At 38.2% G+C, this 17,060-nt stretch overlaps 1 long non-coding RNA gene across 1 annotated transcript; it reads left to right on the top strand.

Moving 5' to 3' along the window:
• The first annotated feature begins 8,524 nt into the window (after nt 1–8,524).
• On the top strand, nt 8,525–10,387 carry LOC147498328 (uncharacterized). The gene is made up of 5 exons (XR_015194275.1): nt 8,525–8,687; nt 8,783–9,193; nt 9,297–9,456; nt 10,045–10,093; nt 10,179–10,387. It is a non-coding gene; the product is annotated as an uncharacterized LOC147498328 (long non-coding RNA).
• The last annotated feature ends 6,673 nt before the right edge of the window (nt 10,388–17,060 follow it).

Genomic DNA, 17,060 nt, shown 5'->3' with positions numbered 1-17,060 from the left:
TTTATTTTTTATTTTGTTTTATTGGGTAAAGAATTTGTGGTTTGTAAAAAGGCTAATGAAAAGGCTCAGTGAGGCGACTAGCGGATAATTGCTTATAGGTACGAATTTTTAGCTATATCGATCCAAAGAGGGCCTAAATTCTTGTTTAGGATATGGTATGATGATCAAGCAAGTGGATGTGTGATTTCTCTACTCGGAATTTACTTCTCCCTTGTGTCATCACTCATATTTTACTCTTATGAGGCTTTTAGGCTAGATGCTCACAGAATATGTATTAAGTACTCTAACCTAGGTCTTAGAAAAATATTGCCAAGTACAATCATAGATGCTCATGCAAGATGTTCGTGAAAAGATGCAATGACTATTACCTACATATTAATCTAAATTTCAAAAATTAAATCCTAATTCAAGTACTACGTGAGATTTCTAGACTAATATCATCATGGAGAAGGGAACAATACCATTATCACTAAGTGCATAGTATAAACTATATTTATATTTTTTCTACTTTTTATACGACAAATAATACGTAATATACAACCTAATATGTGTTTAAACATTTACAATATGTTTCTATACCACCCCCAAATAGAATCATGCTTTGTCCCCAAAGTATGGAATAAAAATAAAGGATAGAGAGTACCATAGAAATGTACTTGCATTGTAAATGGGAGCCTCTGAAAAAGAATGTTAATCTATACTAATATAAAGAAATAAAAACACACACAACTCCTATATGAGTTCCATGAAATAATAAATAGCACTTGGGACATAAGCGGACTCTAACAGAAATAAAATAATATCATACATCACAAATCAAGCATGCACATATCATGGGTCCTATAGGATTATCTTCTGAAATTTTGCGAAATAGTGAAATTTAACGAAATTAAGGTACCTAATTACATTATGCATCCCAATTAAATCGACAAGGCCTATGGGTTATATATTTCAATATGGATACATGCAATTTTAATACGTAAACGTACAATGTGCCAAAATTAAATATACCACCCCAAAACAATTTGGGAGAAGGGGGTTCATGAAATAATTCAATAACACATTTAAATTACATAACTAACTAACCTAGAATTCAATAGCATAATTTAATAGACTCGGCTGGAGTAAACATGAAAGGCAAAGGGTGGCAAAAAGTTTTGAAATAAAAGACCAAAATACGCCACCCCCAAACAAAATTTGAAAACTCCTTTTAAGTTTGTAAAATTGTGTGGCCTATACTCCATTAAGGTGGTATGTTACAAAAATTTATATGAGTCTTTTAAAGTCAGATTCCCTAGACTTAATGTGGGGTCGTTTTAAGTTAGATTCCTAAAGACTCTGCACACCCCCAAACAAGCAAGAAACTAGGGTGGCACAAGATGGATGATGAGTGGTCAACTATAAACTAATAGTCAAAAGAGTTGTGGGTCTAGCCATAAAAACTTGATACTAAAACACCCCCAAACAGAATGAAGTGGTATAACTGAAAGTAATCATGTAGAAGAATGAATGAAAACTTATGCAACCTATCAAATAACATATGCAAACCATCATGTTATAGCTGTTTTAAAGAGTTAGAATGACCTAAGAGATGAACTAGTGATACTTTAGGCGAGAAAGAAATGAAGTATGGATCTTGATGTCTTTCATAAGGCTCATATAATGAAAAATAAGACAAACTAGGCTTCTCACTACAGTCAGTCAAAGCTTGGCTCTCAGCTACAGGAATAGTGTACTCATGGGTTTGTATTCTAGGCAAAAACTTTTCACTGTGAGGGTTGAAAAAATTATAGAGGATGTCTGAGGCAAAAGGCTCTAGTGCAACTTTGAGGTTTCTTTGAAATGGTGGAGGAATGGATGGCGTAATTATGATAGATGGTTGGATTTCAGGAGGTGGTAGCTTAGGTGGATGGTGGTAGGTTGGTCGTTGTTCAGTTGGTGGATCCTCACACGCTCTTAGAAACTCGTCGAATTCCTCATCTAGGTTGTTCACATCCATATAATTGTGGTATTCATCTACATCTTTGAGGAATTCATCTATCTCATCTATTGTAAGATTGACTCCAACTGCCAAACTTAATTGAGATTCACATTGCACTAAAGAAGTTCCTTCCTTTAATTCTTGCACATTAAATTGTTCATGCCTTAGATTATAATTGTTAATTTCTATTTCCTCACTCTCATTTTCTAAAATAATAAAAGGTTCCTCAATGGCATCGTTCAAATTTATTGAGTGGTCATCCAAAACATGTGCTAAAGAGTCATCTTTAAGAATTTCCTCATCCAGGTAGGGTGCGGAGTCAATACAATGGTTAATGGGAGGGTCATGGGAAGGTAATAGTTTATGAAATTCCTGGTAGGGCTGAACTAGGTCGAATGGTTTGGTTATGGAAATAGGTTGTTCTAGTTGTGTGTCGATCTCTGGCAAGGTTGAAAGTTCTATGTTAGGTGAGGGGATCATGGAAATCATCTGGGCTAGATTTTGAAGCATAGTTTGGGTGATGGCATTTTGTTCTCTAATTAAGTCAGCTATTTGTTCATTAAACGTTTGTTATGAGTCAGTCTTTTGTTCCCTAAATATGTTTGTTGAGTCGGCTTCTAGTTGGGAAATTTGGTCTGGGAAGGGTGGCGAACTAGATGGGTGGTTGGTTTCTGGCATGGTGGAAAGGTCTGGCGTAGGTGAGGTTAGCATCAATCTTGTCCGTTCTAGGTTATGAAGTATGATTTTGTTTTGGGCCATTATTTCCTCAAATGTTGTTAGCAGAGGGGAAGCTTGGTTGTATGGTTCTGGTTGGTATGGTGTTTGATAGTCATAGTTATTGGCGTTTGAGTGACTCTAGTTGATTTCGTACTGTGCTGGGTTAGGTTAAGGCTGAATGGCTGGTTGATTGTTATTGGTGGAACTCCATGAATAGTTTGGATGACTAGAAAAGTCTTGATTGTATGGGTTACTATGAATGTTTGAAAATTGAGGCTCATAATTATAATTATATCTTATAGTAGGCCCAAACTCTTGGTATGATGGGCACTGAGAAGCCCAATGGTATAGTAAGGACTACCACAGCATGAACATGGTGAAGGGTTTGCATAATAACTACATGATTGTTGGTCTACATATTGAAAGGCCATATTGGTTTTAAAGATATATTCTATTGTAATTAATATACAAAAACTCTAACTATAAATTTCTAGATAGGTGATTATTTTTGCGTCTATGATAAACTGATATGGCAGGTTTAAGAGAACTAGATTTTAATCTCATGCAAGTTTTAAGTCTAATAGGCAATTCCTAATGAGCATGCAAATATTAGCCTGATTATCTGACAGTAGATTCGAGGATGTATAGAGGTGTTACCTGGAGCGTCCTTGCTACACGTATAAATAGCGCCTTCAATAGCTTTGAAGCACGTCTACTAAAAACTTTTCAAACCAACAGTCAGGACACTTAAGAATTGAGGGAGGTTGTCCGTGCATGCACGTCCCTTAATTAATTAGATAACCCAAATTCTTTGAGTTTTATAGACACCGTATAATATGAAAAAAAAAAATTATGCAATTACTGGAACGGTTGAGCATGCGAGTATTGTATTGTACTTGTGAGATAATATTGTAGTTAATATACAAAAACAAATCTATTCTACTTCAAATAGTATACCTGTGCTAAAAAAAAATAGGTATATCTATATATATATAATTAGATAGATAGATAGCTATCTATCTATCTATTATATATATATATATGACAAACCATCGATAAAACCGATATTTATATATATTTATATATATATATATATATATATATATATATATATATATATATATATATATATATATATATATATATATATAGATAGGTTTGTCTAGGGTGCCACTCTTATAGTGACACTCTTATCTCACTTTTCTCTTGAACCGTCCGATCTCGCCCTCAAGATCTGAAGATCTAAACCACTGATAAAACCGATATTTCAATATTTTGCGGTATTTCAAAATAAAAAAAAAAACGAAAATCACAAAAATCACGAAATTGGGTTCTCTCTCTCTCTCTCTCTCTCGGCTTCTTCTTCTCCAGTTTGAACCAAGCTTCTGGATTAAGGTATTTTTCCACTTTTAATTTGTTTGATTTGTTATTTAATTAGCTTGGATTCGTTTGAAATAAACCTAGTAAACTTTATTCTTGGATGTTGTTTATATTGTTGTTTAAAACGCGAAACTGGGTATGAACTAACCTAGTAAACTTTATTCTTGGATGTTGTTTATATTGTTGTTTAAAACACGAAATTGGGTATGAACTTAGACAAGTAAACAAGTTTAAAATGCTTGGTTCAACTATTTATGAACTTAGACAAGTAAACAAGTATGAATTGGGTATGAAATTGTTTATATTGTTGTTTAAAACGCGAAACTTGGAAGTAAACAAGTTTCTGTATTGGAAGTAAACTTTGTCAGATTCTCGCCGAGTTCGGTGAACTATGTCGAGCTTTCAACTCGTCATTATTCTTCATGCGAGATTCTCGCCGAGTTTTGAACTCTGTCGTATTCTTCATGCCATATTCTGTCAGAGTTTTGAACTCTATTAGAGCTTTCAACTCTGTCAGAGTTTTGAACTCTGTCGTATTTTTCAGGTCGTATTATGTCAGAGTTTTGAACTCTGTCAGAGCTTTGAACTCTGTCCGAGCTTTCAACTCTGTCGTATTCTTCATGCAGTATTTTGTCAGAGTTTTGAACTCTGTCGTATTCTTCATGCCGTATTCTGTCAGAGTTCGGTGAACTCTATTAGAGCTTTCAACTTTGTCAGAGTTTTGAACTCGTCAGATTCTTCTCAGTCGATTCTCGCCGAGGAGTTTTGAACTCGCCGGGAGCTTTGAACTCTGTCAGAGTTCGGTGAACTCTGTTAGAGCTTTCAACTCTGTCAGAGTTTTGAACTCGGCCGAGTTGGTGAACTCGTCGTGATGATAGAGTTTTGAAGTTTTGAACTCTGTCGAGCTTTGAACTCGTCGTATTATTCTTCATGCCGTATTCTATTAGAGTTTTGAACTCTGGCAGAGTTTTGAACTCTGTCGTATTCTTCATGCCGTATTCTGCCGAGTTTTGAACTCGTCGAGTTTTGAACTCTGTCGAGTTTTTGAACTCTGTCGTATTCTTCATGCCGTGATTCGCCGAGTTTTGAACTCGTCGAGTTCGGTAAACTCGAACTGTCATTATTCTTTATGCCGTGATTACGTTAGAGTTTTGAACTCACGAGTTTCGTGAAATAGCATATTCGGTGAACTCGTCCGAGTTTTGATGTTTAAGTTATTTACTAATTGTTTATGTACATTGGGATTTTTGTTTGTTTAAGTTATTTATATTTTTAATTTTTTCGATTTATAGAAATGGAGACAGAGACATCAATGTTATGTTTATCCAAGTTCAAAATAAATAAATCATTAAATCAAGCAATGAAGTTATGAACTTATTGTCTCTCCCGTTGATATCACTAGATTTTTATTTGAGGCCATATCGACCGAGTATCGCTTTTGCTTGATTCAAAATAAATATATAGCTCATTTCAGGTAACTGTTCTATCTTTCTATCTTTCTTTTTTTTTTTTTTTTTTTTTTTTTTTTTAATATATATATATATAATGTTATGTTTGATTCAATTCCTTTGAATTCTAGACACCCATTTTGTACTTTCCCTGTTGATATCACCCATTCTTAAAATGAAGTTAAGAATGCATGAAAACCAAAATAAAGCTGAACCTAGCTAGTGGTCATCCATCTAACACAAGTTTCACAAGATTTCGAAAGTATAACAAAATTTATATTTTCGCAAGTATAGCGGATATATATAGATCGTTAAAGTAAGATCCACATCCATCCCCATAATCCCTTTACAGGGTGCCCATAGTCTCCATTAAGTTATAGGGCTTTCATGTTGCATTTTCCCTGGGGAACTTTGTTAGTAGTGTTCCAGTCACACTTCACAAGAAAGGATGTAATGTGGACGGAGGCCGGTTTGTCACAACCCAAGTAACATCTAATTTCTGATTATTAAGAAAAATATAATAAACAATGATATGCGGAGCTTCAATTGACTCTTACGTTTGCTCTCACTTATTTGAAGTTCTGAACTAGTTATGTTACTGGTGGTTGAACTCTATGAAAGTCGTTAATGATTGGAATATGGAATATGCCAAGATGGTATATTTTATTATAGAATCCATGTCATCCAATCTATTCTTTTATTACAAGAAAAATATATAATATAAGTACAGATAATTCTTATATAATTCATGTTAATAGTACTGACACCTATCAGGTCAAAACAAGGTAAGTAATAAGTTTTTGCTACGACGATCTCCACGAGACCACGATGTGTAGATCATCCTCGCCAAAAGTCATGAGCAACTCTATGCTGTTGAGCTTCATATAAGTGTTCCTTTGATTTATTAGCTTACACATCCTTTGGAACAACATCAATAGCAAAACAGTACATACTCATGTATACTGGTAAAATTTACCCAAAAATAATAAAAATAAAAATAATGTATACTGATAAATCAATTTAGTTTTTGAGTTAGAGACTTAAGATCGAGTATCGACAGTTGTTCCCCTTTGATGTTGGTCTTTCTTCGTTCCTCCACTCGTGAGATTATGGCCCTTTCATTTTCCCCATCGAGCTTCAGCTCTTATATTGTCTTTCTCTTATGCCGCGTCGACTATTTTCGTTTTACAAATGTGCTTTTTTTTCGATGTTCATTATCTCCATGGTGACTTTAAAGTTTTACATGAGTCGTTCTCATAAAGTTTTCCTAGTCGATTTTTGCATGCTTGAATTAGATTGGGTTTTGTTAGTGTGTGGAGGGGGATTTAATAGAGGAGTATAGTTTGCCTAGTTAGCATGCACACCTTAGATATAGATTGGCATGCACACCGCCTTATTTCGTTCTTTGTTTTTTCACGTTGGTATTGCAACAATTTGAATTAGTTGAATGTCTTATTTTTAACTCCTATTTATTTTGTAGCAATGCCTCGAACAAAGAATGTGAATGTGAAGAATGCAGCAAAAAGTGTTTTCACGGGTGCTAAGAAGTTGTTAGGTGGGGCGAGTAGTAGTTCAGGTCGCGATGAGGAGCCTGAGAAAAAGAGAGGAAGGAGAACAACCACTTTGGCATCAGTTTGTAGAGGGGATCGGAAAGCGGATGATCCCAGTAATGTTGTAAGTGGTGTAGAGTTAGGAAATCAAAAGAGAAGAAAGGGGACAGTTGAGTGATGTGATGTAGATGTAGATGTAGATGTAGATTTAGATTTAGATTTAGATGTAGATGTAGATGACGATGACGTAAATATGGATCGTGGGAAGAGTGTAGTTCTAAGTCATGCTGATAGTGAAGAAGAGGGTGTTGATGATGCAGAAGAGGAGACTGACGAGGAGGAAGAGGACGCGGAGGAGGAGGAGGATGACGAGGATGACGAGGAAGTCCATGTACCTGTACCTCCAGTGAATATTGTGAGAAAGTCTAACAATGAACTTGGAGTTCAAGAGAGGTGTTTATGGAGGTGGCCCTTGTGTGTCACATCTATTGTATGACTATGTAGTGCACGTGGCTCGCGATGTTTGGGAGGGGCAGGTAATATTATCATATAGTGTCTATTAGTATTTAAATTTTGTATTACGAAACTTGTGCATATATTAATACTAAGTTTTTGTTGTTTTAGGCGGAGCGAGGGGTGTTAAAGTGCCATGGGCACCTAAACAAATTGGTACAATGGGATATCATCGGAGAGTGTTCAGACTGTTCTACTTTTCACGTGGAGCTTCAAAGGACCGGCTTATGTGCTCTGGTCTTAGGTGTATACAGGCATCAAGATCCTGTGTTGGTCTCTGCATTTGTGGAGAGGTGGCATCCAGAGACCAACACGTTTCATATGCCGTGGGGCGAGATGACAATCACGTTGGACGATGTTTCCCAACTCTTAGGAGTTCCAATCAGAGGCAAAGCAGTGACTGGGGACACTGATTTGACCTTGGAACAGACAAAAAGATGCCTCCACAAAAATCTTGGCATACCCATGGATAAGATAGATGCGGAGATGAAATCCAATAAGTTCACTTCCAAAGTTAGGATGGATTTCTTGATGAAGCGATTTCTTTGGGAAGGTAAAATGAGATGAAGATTTACGTGATGAAAATGGGGTTTTTTTGTGAAGAAGGCGTTAACCCAAAAAGAGGTGCAGTTTCTTTGTGAGAGCTTATCTGTTATTTTTCTTTGGATGTACCGCTTCACCGACATCGCCTAGAACTGCAGTTCCGTTTGTTATCCGAGATCGCGCGAAATTTGCCGAGATCGAGACTACGCGTGGGGTGCGACCTTACCGGCTTACTTGTACGGGGGGTCTTGGGACTGCCACAAGTGCCAAGGTGAAGGGTGTTTCGTGCTATTTCACTCTCCTACGTGTATTAGCTTTTTGTTTTTCTTTTCAATGTCAATTTTATCTATCTATTACAATATTAACTCGGTGTCTATATTAATGTAGGCATGGATTTATGAGTACTTCCCAGTGTTCAGGCCATACCCAAATGAGGACTATCATTTGAGCATGTCCCATGCTCATAGGTACTCAGTTACTCAGTCTTTTTATGCTAGCACAACAGCTGCATTGAAGCATACCCGAGCCACCATTGATAATATGACTTGTACCGATGTAAGCATTTTTGTATGTAAATAGTTTTATTTATTAATTGATATTATTAGTATGTGGTTAATGATTAATTTCCTCGATCATATGCTATTTGACAGGTTGAATGGTATCCCTATGTTGAAGTCCGAGCTACACGGCCGGTGGATGAAATAGCATTTTTCGAGGGATTTATATGCTTTCTTGATAATGTCGAGCAGGACAATGTTGCGAGGGTTGTCCGTCAGTTGGGTCATATGCAGTTTGTACCCTCAGATCCCCCAAAACCAAAGACCTCGACGCGAACTACTTCCGGACGCGGGTATGATGTGAAATTTAATATTGCGTCTTCCTACTAGAGTAATTGGCAGAATCACTTGATTCAACTTGAACAACGAGGACCCATTCTGTCTTATCCATGGGAGTGTGTTAGTAGATACATGAGTTGGTACGAAAACAATAGTCATATTCGAATGATAAACCCTGATCATCTTAGTCACTACTCCCTACAGAGTCTTCCATATCATAATCTGGTGAGTTAATATCTTACAACGTTAATTTTTGTTTTGTTTTGTTTTGGTATTTTATAAATGTAAATGTATATACTAATGTAGTTTTTCGTTTTAATTTTGACAGCACCCCGTCGTCGATGAAATTTCTCGCTTGCTCAATCAAGGCCTGCAATTGGGTGGGACTGCGATTCCAGACGATGCACAGAACGAGTTCATGGAGGCATACAATTTGACCCGGTGCAAGTTCATTGGCGGACGATATCGTGAAGGAGCATAGGATTTAGGTATGTTGAGTTTGGTTAGTTTAGGGTTTAGTGGTTAGTTTGGTTAGTTTACCTCCTTTTATCTTGTGTTGGGACGAGTGTTGGAAATAGAAATGGTTTGTTTGTGTTAGTTGAGATGATGTGGGGAGTGTTTATTGGCATTTGAGATGATGCGGGTTTTGCTTTACTTTTCAGTTTGTGTTAGTTGAGATGATGCGGGGAGTGTTTATTGGCATTTGAGATGATCGCGGGTTTTTTTTTTACTTTTCAGTTTGTGTTAGTTGAGATGAGATGATGGGAGTGTTTATTGGCATTTGAGATGATCGCGCGGTTTTGTTTTACTTTTCAGTTTGTGTTAGTTGAGATGATGCGGGGAGTGTTTATTGGCATTTGAGATGATGCGGGTTTTCCTTTACTTTTCAGTTTGTGTTAGTTGAGATGATGCGGGGAGTGTTTATTGGCATTTGTCTTTCTTTGTTCTTTTGAGAGTTGATCATGACTTAAGTTCAAGAGTTTTCCAATCAATGAGGTTTCTAGATTTGGTGTTGGATTTGACATATGTGGTAGTATTTATACTGATTCATGTGTTTTTATTGGGGGGGTAAATAGGCAAATGGTGGTGGCGGAAGATGGTGAACATGAGGAAGCAAGTGGAGAGGTTAGTTTTTCTGTCAGACCTTAATAAAGCAGTTTGATTTAACTTTGCTTGACTGATCTGTTTATTCAATTTTTTTGTTTTGTAGGAAGGAGATAAAGAACAAAGAGTTAGATATACAACTAAAGTCAGAAAGTTAGATTGGAAATCTCTTTGTAGTCAAAAAATGTTATGTTAGGACTCTTTTGTAAGTGCAAGTTGTTGATATGTAGCAACTTAGCTTTATGTTCAGTAATTCAGACAATGTATTTCACATGGTGTCACATTGTTGAAATATGAAATGATAGTAATCTTGCTTTGGACTTGTCATTCTTTTCATGTTCACCTAAGATCCTAGGGTTTTTTGGTGCAAGATCTAGTAAAACGACATACCAAAGAATGGCCTTTGGTTATGTTTCTGCTATTAGCAGGCATTGATTTTAATAGGGGACGCGTCTGGCAGTGGAGTAAACAGTTATACTACTTACCAGGGCTGCGCGTATGTGCTTTGCTTAGATCTCAGTTTATATCCATTCAATGGCTCTTCTTGTGCTCTCCGACAACTTGCGCATTTTAATTTGTCACAGCGAAGTATCTCTATTAATAATCTAATGCAGAACACAAAAATCCCAATGTTATCAACAAAAATCCCAATGTTATTTGCCAAAACACAAAAATCTAATGCAGTACGCAATGTTTTTGCCAAAACACAAAAGATCTGCTTTTTGCCTCTTGAGCGGTGTGGTCACACCGTTTAGGACTAAGTCCAAACGGTGTGGCCATACATTTTTGGATTTGAACTGCAAAAAAAAATGGCGTGTTTGTTTGGACTTTGTCCCCCAAACGGCATGGCCACACCGTTTGGACTTAGTCCCAAACGGTGTGGCCATGCCATTTGGGACTAAGTCCAAACAGTGTGGCCTAAGGCCAAACGGTGTGGCCATGCCGTTTGGAACTAAGTCCAAACGGTGTGGCCATGTCGTTTTGGGACAAAGTCCAAACAGAACACGCCATTTTTTTTGCAAGTTCAAAGTCCAAACGATATGGCCATACCGTTTGGACTTAGTCCCAAATGGTGTGGCCATGCCGTTTGGAACTAAGTCCAAACGGTGTGGCCATATCCTTTGGATTTGAACTTGGGTAAAAAAAATGGTGTGTCTGTTTGGACTTTGTCCCAACGGCATGGCCACACCGTTTGGCCTTTAGTACCAAACGGTGTGGCCATGCCGTTTGAGACTAAGTCCAAACGGGCCACACCGTTGGGACTAAGGCCAAATGGTGTGGCCATGCCGTTTGGGACAAAGTCCAAACAGACACACCATTTTTTTTATCCAAGTTCAAATCCAAAGGATATGGCCACACCGTTTGGACTTAGCTCCAAACGGCATGGCCACACCGTTTGGACTAAGTCCAAACGGTGTGGCCATATCGTTTGGACTTTGAACTTGCAAAAAAATTGGCGTGTCTATTTGGACTTAGTCCCAAACGGCATGGCCATACCGTTTGGCCTTAGTACCAAACGGTGTGTCCATGCCGTTTGGAACTAAGTCCAAACGGTGTGGCCATATCCTTTGGATTTGAACTTGGATAAAAAAAGCGATGTATGTTTGGACTTTGTCCCAAACGTCATAGCCACCGTTTGGCCTTAGTCCCAAATGGCATGGCCACACCGTTTTGGTACTAAGGCCAAACGGTGTGGCCATGCCGTTTGGGACAAAGTCCAAACAGACACACCATTTTTTATCCAAGTTCAAATCAGAGATATAACACCGTTTGGACTTAGTTCCAAACGGCATGGCCACACCGTTGGGACTAAGTCCAAACGGTGTGGCCATATCGTTGGACTTTGAACTTGCAAAAAAATGGCGCGGTCTGTTTGGACTTAGTCCCAAACGGCATGGCCATACCGTTTGGTTTTAGTACCAAACGGTGTGGCCACACCGTTTGGGACTAAAGTCCAAAGACACGCCATTTTTTTTATTCAAGTTCAAATCCAAACGATATGGCCGTATCGTTTAGACTTAGTCCCAAACGGCATGGCCACACCGTTTGGGACTAAGTCCAAACGGTGCGGCCATATCGTTTGGATTTGAACTTGCATAAAAAATGACGTGTCTGTTTTTTTGCCCCTTGGCCACACCGGTCAAGAGGCAAAAAAACAGAAGTTTCGTGTTTTGGCAATTTATCAGTTTGGTTTGTTTGTGTTGATGTTGATTGATGATCATATGAGTTGAGGTAAATTTGTTGTTGACAAATGTTGGCATTATATTGGTGGTATAGTATCTGCATCAATACATCATATCAACTTACGGAACAAAATTGCAAGTGGGCGCGCTTGTGTAACAACAGTAACATTTATAATAAGCACATCAAAATGCTTTATGCAATACCAAATATTATTGTTCTGTATTACAACATTTAAGCACACCAGAATGAATTAGCAACAAGTATAGCCTACCTGCACCTAGCTTTGGCTTGTTCAAGCCTTTCACTCCAAGTTTCAGCTCTCTTCAACTTCTCCACCTTCTTTCAACACTTCTGCTTCTTCTCTTGCTCTTTCCACGACAATTTCTCCCGTTGTAGCTAATAACTCAATTTTGACGCACTTTCTTGAATGGTGCATAGTCAAGGTGGCGGTGATCTTGTGGCATCTTGTGGAACTGTAGCAGTCAGAAACATAACCGCAGAGAATGATGAAAAGACTGAAGATCGACTGATGCAAAGTCGAGGGGCTGGAAACGAAAAGATGAGTAGGCAGTATTTTTACCTAAAGCAAAGCTTTGCCTCAGATTCTCCATTTCTCCTTGAGCCATACTTCTCTTTTCTACAACATCAATGAGATTAGAACTTCGGTCTAATTAAACTCCCCAAATGTAACCTAAACCAGCAATATTGAACTTTGAAAATAAAAAGGGAGAAAGAAGTTATCAAAAAAAGCACCGGTCTATCATTATGATGTTTCCTATCTAGAGCCTAGCAGACAACATTAGATACTATCCAATGGACATAATGATGCAATAGAACACAACCCTCGACACAGTTCAACTTAACAACACTTGATAAAACTCTAACAAGGCTGCCATATCTAAACCACTCTTAACAAGTCCAGACATCAATGAAGTCCATGACGCGCAGATAAAATATCATTAGAACTAGTGAACATTTAGAATCAAAGAGTTTTGAATAAAGCTATACCGACAATCGATGATTACATTATTATTTTTCTCGGACAATTTCTCGAGTCATGGTTAGCAATGTCCACATCCGTGACACTTTCTTCTGAATTGTTTAGGGCTATCTCTTTGGGGATTTCCATCTATTTGCTTTCTTCTTCCCCTCCCTTTTGTTTGAGAAATGTTGGGATTCAAAATCAATAGCTGAAATAAAGACCAAATTAAAATAAATATTTATATCAAATTAAACACCGAATTAAACACTAAATTTATATCAAATTAAACATTCAAATAAAAAACACGTGATGTATTAACCGAAGGTATCGAAGGCTCTGCGAATCGAGGAGGCGCGAACAACCTGCGTCTCCTTTGTAGGAAGTCTCATTAAACTTTGAAATTTCAATAGCCATTTCACCAATCTTTTCAATAAAATATGAATAACCCTCAAAAGTATCGACGATCGTAAGCCACTTGAGAAGCAACCTTGATAGAATGAGCCACTCTCAAAGGTTCATTTGAGACATTCCCACAACCACAAATCCGATTATCAAACTCCGCTCTATAAGTGTTAGCCTTTTGCATCCACCGTCAATCTAAAATGGTTTGGAATCTCTTCAATCTCAGTAAAGCATAAAAATCTTTAAGATATGACCGGAAAGCAAACCCATAAACTGAAAGTACTTGCATTCGCAGTCTCCCTCTAAGGTTCCTTTATCGAAACTCACTCTCCAAACAAAATTCTTCAGCGGGTCTCTCCATTTCACCATGTAGCTTCCGGTTCCATACCATCAATCTGTTCCCCATCAATTTTGTACTCCATCTTTGCCTTTTCTAGTTGCTCTTTAAATTTATTGAATATTGAGATCATTATAGACCTTGGCGGCATGCATAAGGAGGAAAGCATCGTTAGGCACAATCCGTGAACTATGCTTTCGGTCGCGTAATCGAATCTCTTTCTTTCCTAGCAAGCAAATCCAAAGACTTCTCATTACCATGTACAAACTGCATAAGCGTAGTCGTCGAATTGACAAACTGGTCATAATGAGCATTCATCAATTCACTTCGACAAGTCGTGTGCATACAAGCAAAAAGGTGCCACCGAGATAACAAGGAACCCATTTCTCCCGAGATTGAATATATCTTTGTCAACCAAGGATTTTCAGACAACTCATACTTCTCAATGATTGTACACCATCTTCTCTCAAAATCAACAATCCTATACGAAAAAGAAATAGTGTTCTTCAACTCAATTACCAATGTCTCAAATTTGGTAAATGACATCTTCTCTTAGAATTTCTGCATAATATGCCAAAGACAGTAACGATGACGAGTACTAGGAAACACTTTGGCAATGGCTGCGATCATCGCTCTATCCCCGTGGGATTGATGATTGCGGTTGATGACTACGACCACCCATGGCTGCAAGCCAGGCCTTAAATAGCCATATGAATGTATCTTCTGTCTCATCAAGCAACAATGCGCAACCAAACTGAATCGACTAATAATGATGGTTGACTCCAGTAAAAGGGGCAAAAGGCATGGAATATGCATTGGTACGATATGTGGTATCAAAAGACACAACATCCCCGAAATAGTCATCGCGGCATCGAGACCTCCCATGAACCGAAAAAAAAGTTCACCATGATCCCATTTTCATCTAAATCAATAGCGTAGTAGAACGGGGATCCTCGCGGCTCTTTCTTACGCATAAAATATTGCGGAAAGACGGCAGGTTGCATCACCTTCTTTAGGCATCTTTTCGGTCAAACCATAATAATGGTTCCAACAATCTTCGTGTAAACCCAACTTCCTCTCCATGGAAAACAGATGCCACTTTCCCAACAGATAAACTGTTATCACTAAATATCTCGGTCAAGCACTTCGCTGCTTCAGGTATATGTTAGTTAGTTTTCATGCAAATTCTCTTCGATGGGGTCACCAGACTGTGACTATGGTCATTATGAGCAACGCTGACCTCATATATCTCTTCATGCATTCTTTTCTTAATACGAATTCTAGCTTGGCAACCACACCGGATAGTTGATGTATTTCTTGATCGGACTTCATCTCTCTTGTTACGTGAGCAAACCAGTAAACAACCACTAACCAAATCCACCTGATTTTGTTGCTTGGAAGTCATCCGAATAGGAGTCTCAAATCCCTCTTGTTGACCATACTCTTTGTAATAAGTCTTTGCCTTGTCAACACTTGTAGAAGTCATTCCTATATAAGGAGCAGCTAATGTTTGCGTGCCTTGAACAGGGGCTTTAGTAGACGAAGACCCAACTACGTCTTCTCCAATATTGATTGATGTCTCTGCAGTCTCCATTTCTATAAATCGAAAAAATTAAAAATATAAATAACTTAAACAGTCAAAAATCCCAATGTACATAAACAGTGTAAATAACTTAAATATCAAAACTCTGACAGAGTTAACCGAATATGCTACTTCACCGAACTCTGAAAGAGTTCAAAACTCTGAAAGAGTTCACCAAATATGCTAGTTCACCGAACTCTGAAAGAGTTCAAAACTCTGATCGAGTTCACCGAACTCTGACAGAGTTCACCGAATATGCTACTTCACCGAACTCTGAAAGAGTTTAAAACTCTGGTAGAGTTCACCGAACTCTGACAGAGTTCAAAACTCTGATAGAGTTAACCGAATATGCTACTTCACCGAACTCTGAAAGAGTTCAAAACTCTGACAGAGTTCACCGAATATGCTACTTCACCGAACTCTGACAGAGTTCAAAACTACTTCTCGAACTCGGCGAGTTCACCGAATATGCTAGTTCACCGAACTCTGACAGAGTTCAAAACTCGACGAGTTAACCCGAATATGCTACTTCACCGAACTCTGACAGAGTTCAAAACTCTGAAAGAGTTCAAAACTCTGACAGAGTTCACCGAATATGCTAGTTCACCGAACTCTGGCAGAGTTCAAAACTCGGCGAGTTCACCGAATATGTTAGTTCACCAAACTCGGCGAGTTCACGAATATGCTAATTCACGAACCCGGTGAACTCGTCGAGTTCACCGAATATGCTAGTTCACCGAACTCGTGACAGAGTTCAAAACTCGATAGAGTTCACCGAACTCAGCGAGTTAACGAATATGCTACTTCACGAACTCGTGAGTTCAAAACTTTGAAAGAGTTCAAAACTCTGACAGAGTTCACCGAATATGCTAGTTCACCGAACTCTGACAGAGTTAACCGAATATGCTACTTCACCGAACTCTGACAGAGTTCACCGAATATGCTAGTTCACCGAATATGCTAGTTCACCGAACTCTGACAGAGTTCAAAACTCTGATAGAGTTCACCGAACTCTGACAGAGTTAATCGAATATGCTACTTCACCGAACTTTGACAGAGTTCAAAACTCTGAAAGAGTTCAAAACTCTGACAGAGTTCACCGAATATGCTAGTTCACCAAACTCTGAGAGTTCACCGAATATGCTAGTTCACCAAACTCTGACAGAGTTCACCGAATATGCTAATTCACTGAACTCTGACAGAGTTCAAAACTCTGATAGAGTTCACCGAACTCTGACAGAGTTCAAAACTCTGACAGAGTTAAACGAATATGCTACTTCACTGAACTCTGACAGAGTTCACCGAACTCTGACAGAATTCACCGAATATGCTAGTTCACCGAACTCTGAAAGAGTTCAAAACTCTGATAGAGTTCACCGAACTCTGACAGAATACGGTATGAAGAATACGATAGAGTTCAAAACTCTGATAGAATACGGCATGAAGAAAACGATAGAGTTCACCGAACTCTGAAAGAGTTCAAAACTCTGATAGAGTTCAC

Source organism: Coptis chinensis, chromosome 5 (assembly GCF_015680905.1).
Source record: "Coptis chinensis isolate HL-2020 chromosome 5, ASM1568090v1, whole genome shotgun sequence".
NCBI classification, from domain to species: domain Eukaryota; kingdom Viridiplantae; phylum Streptophyta; class Magnoliopsida; order Ranunculales; family Ranunculaceae; genus Coptis; species Coptis chinensis.
The sequence above is the reverse complement of the archived record's forward strand: the minus strand, read 5'-3'. Positions and strand labels throughout refer to the sequence as shown.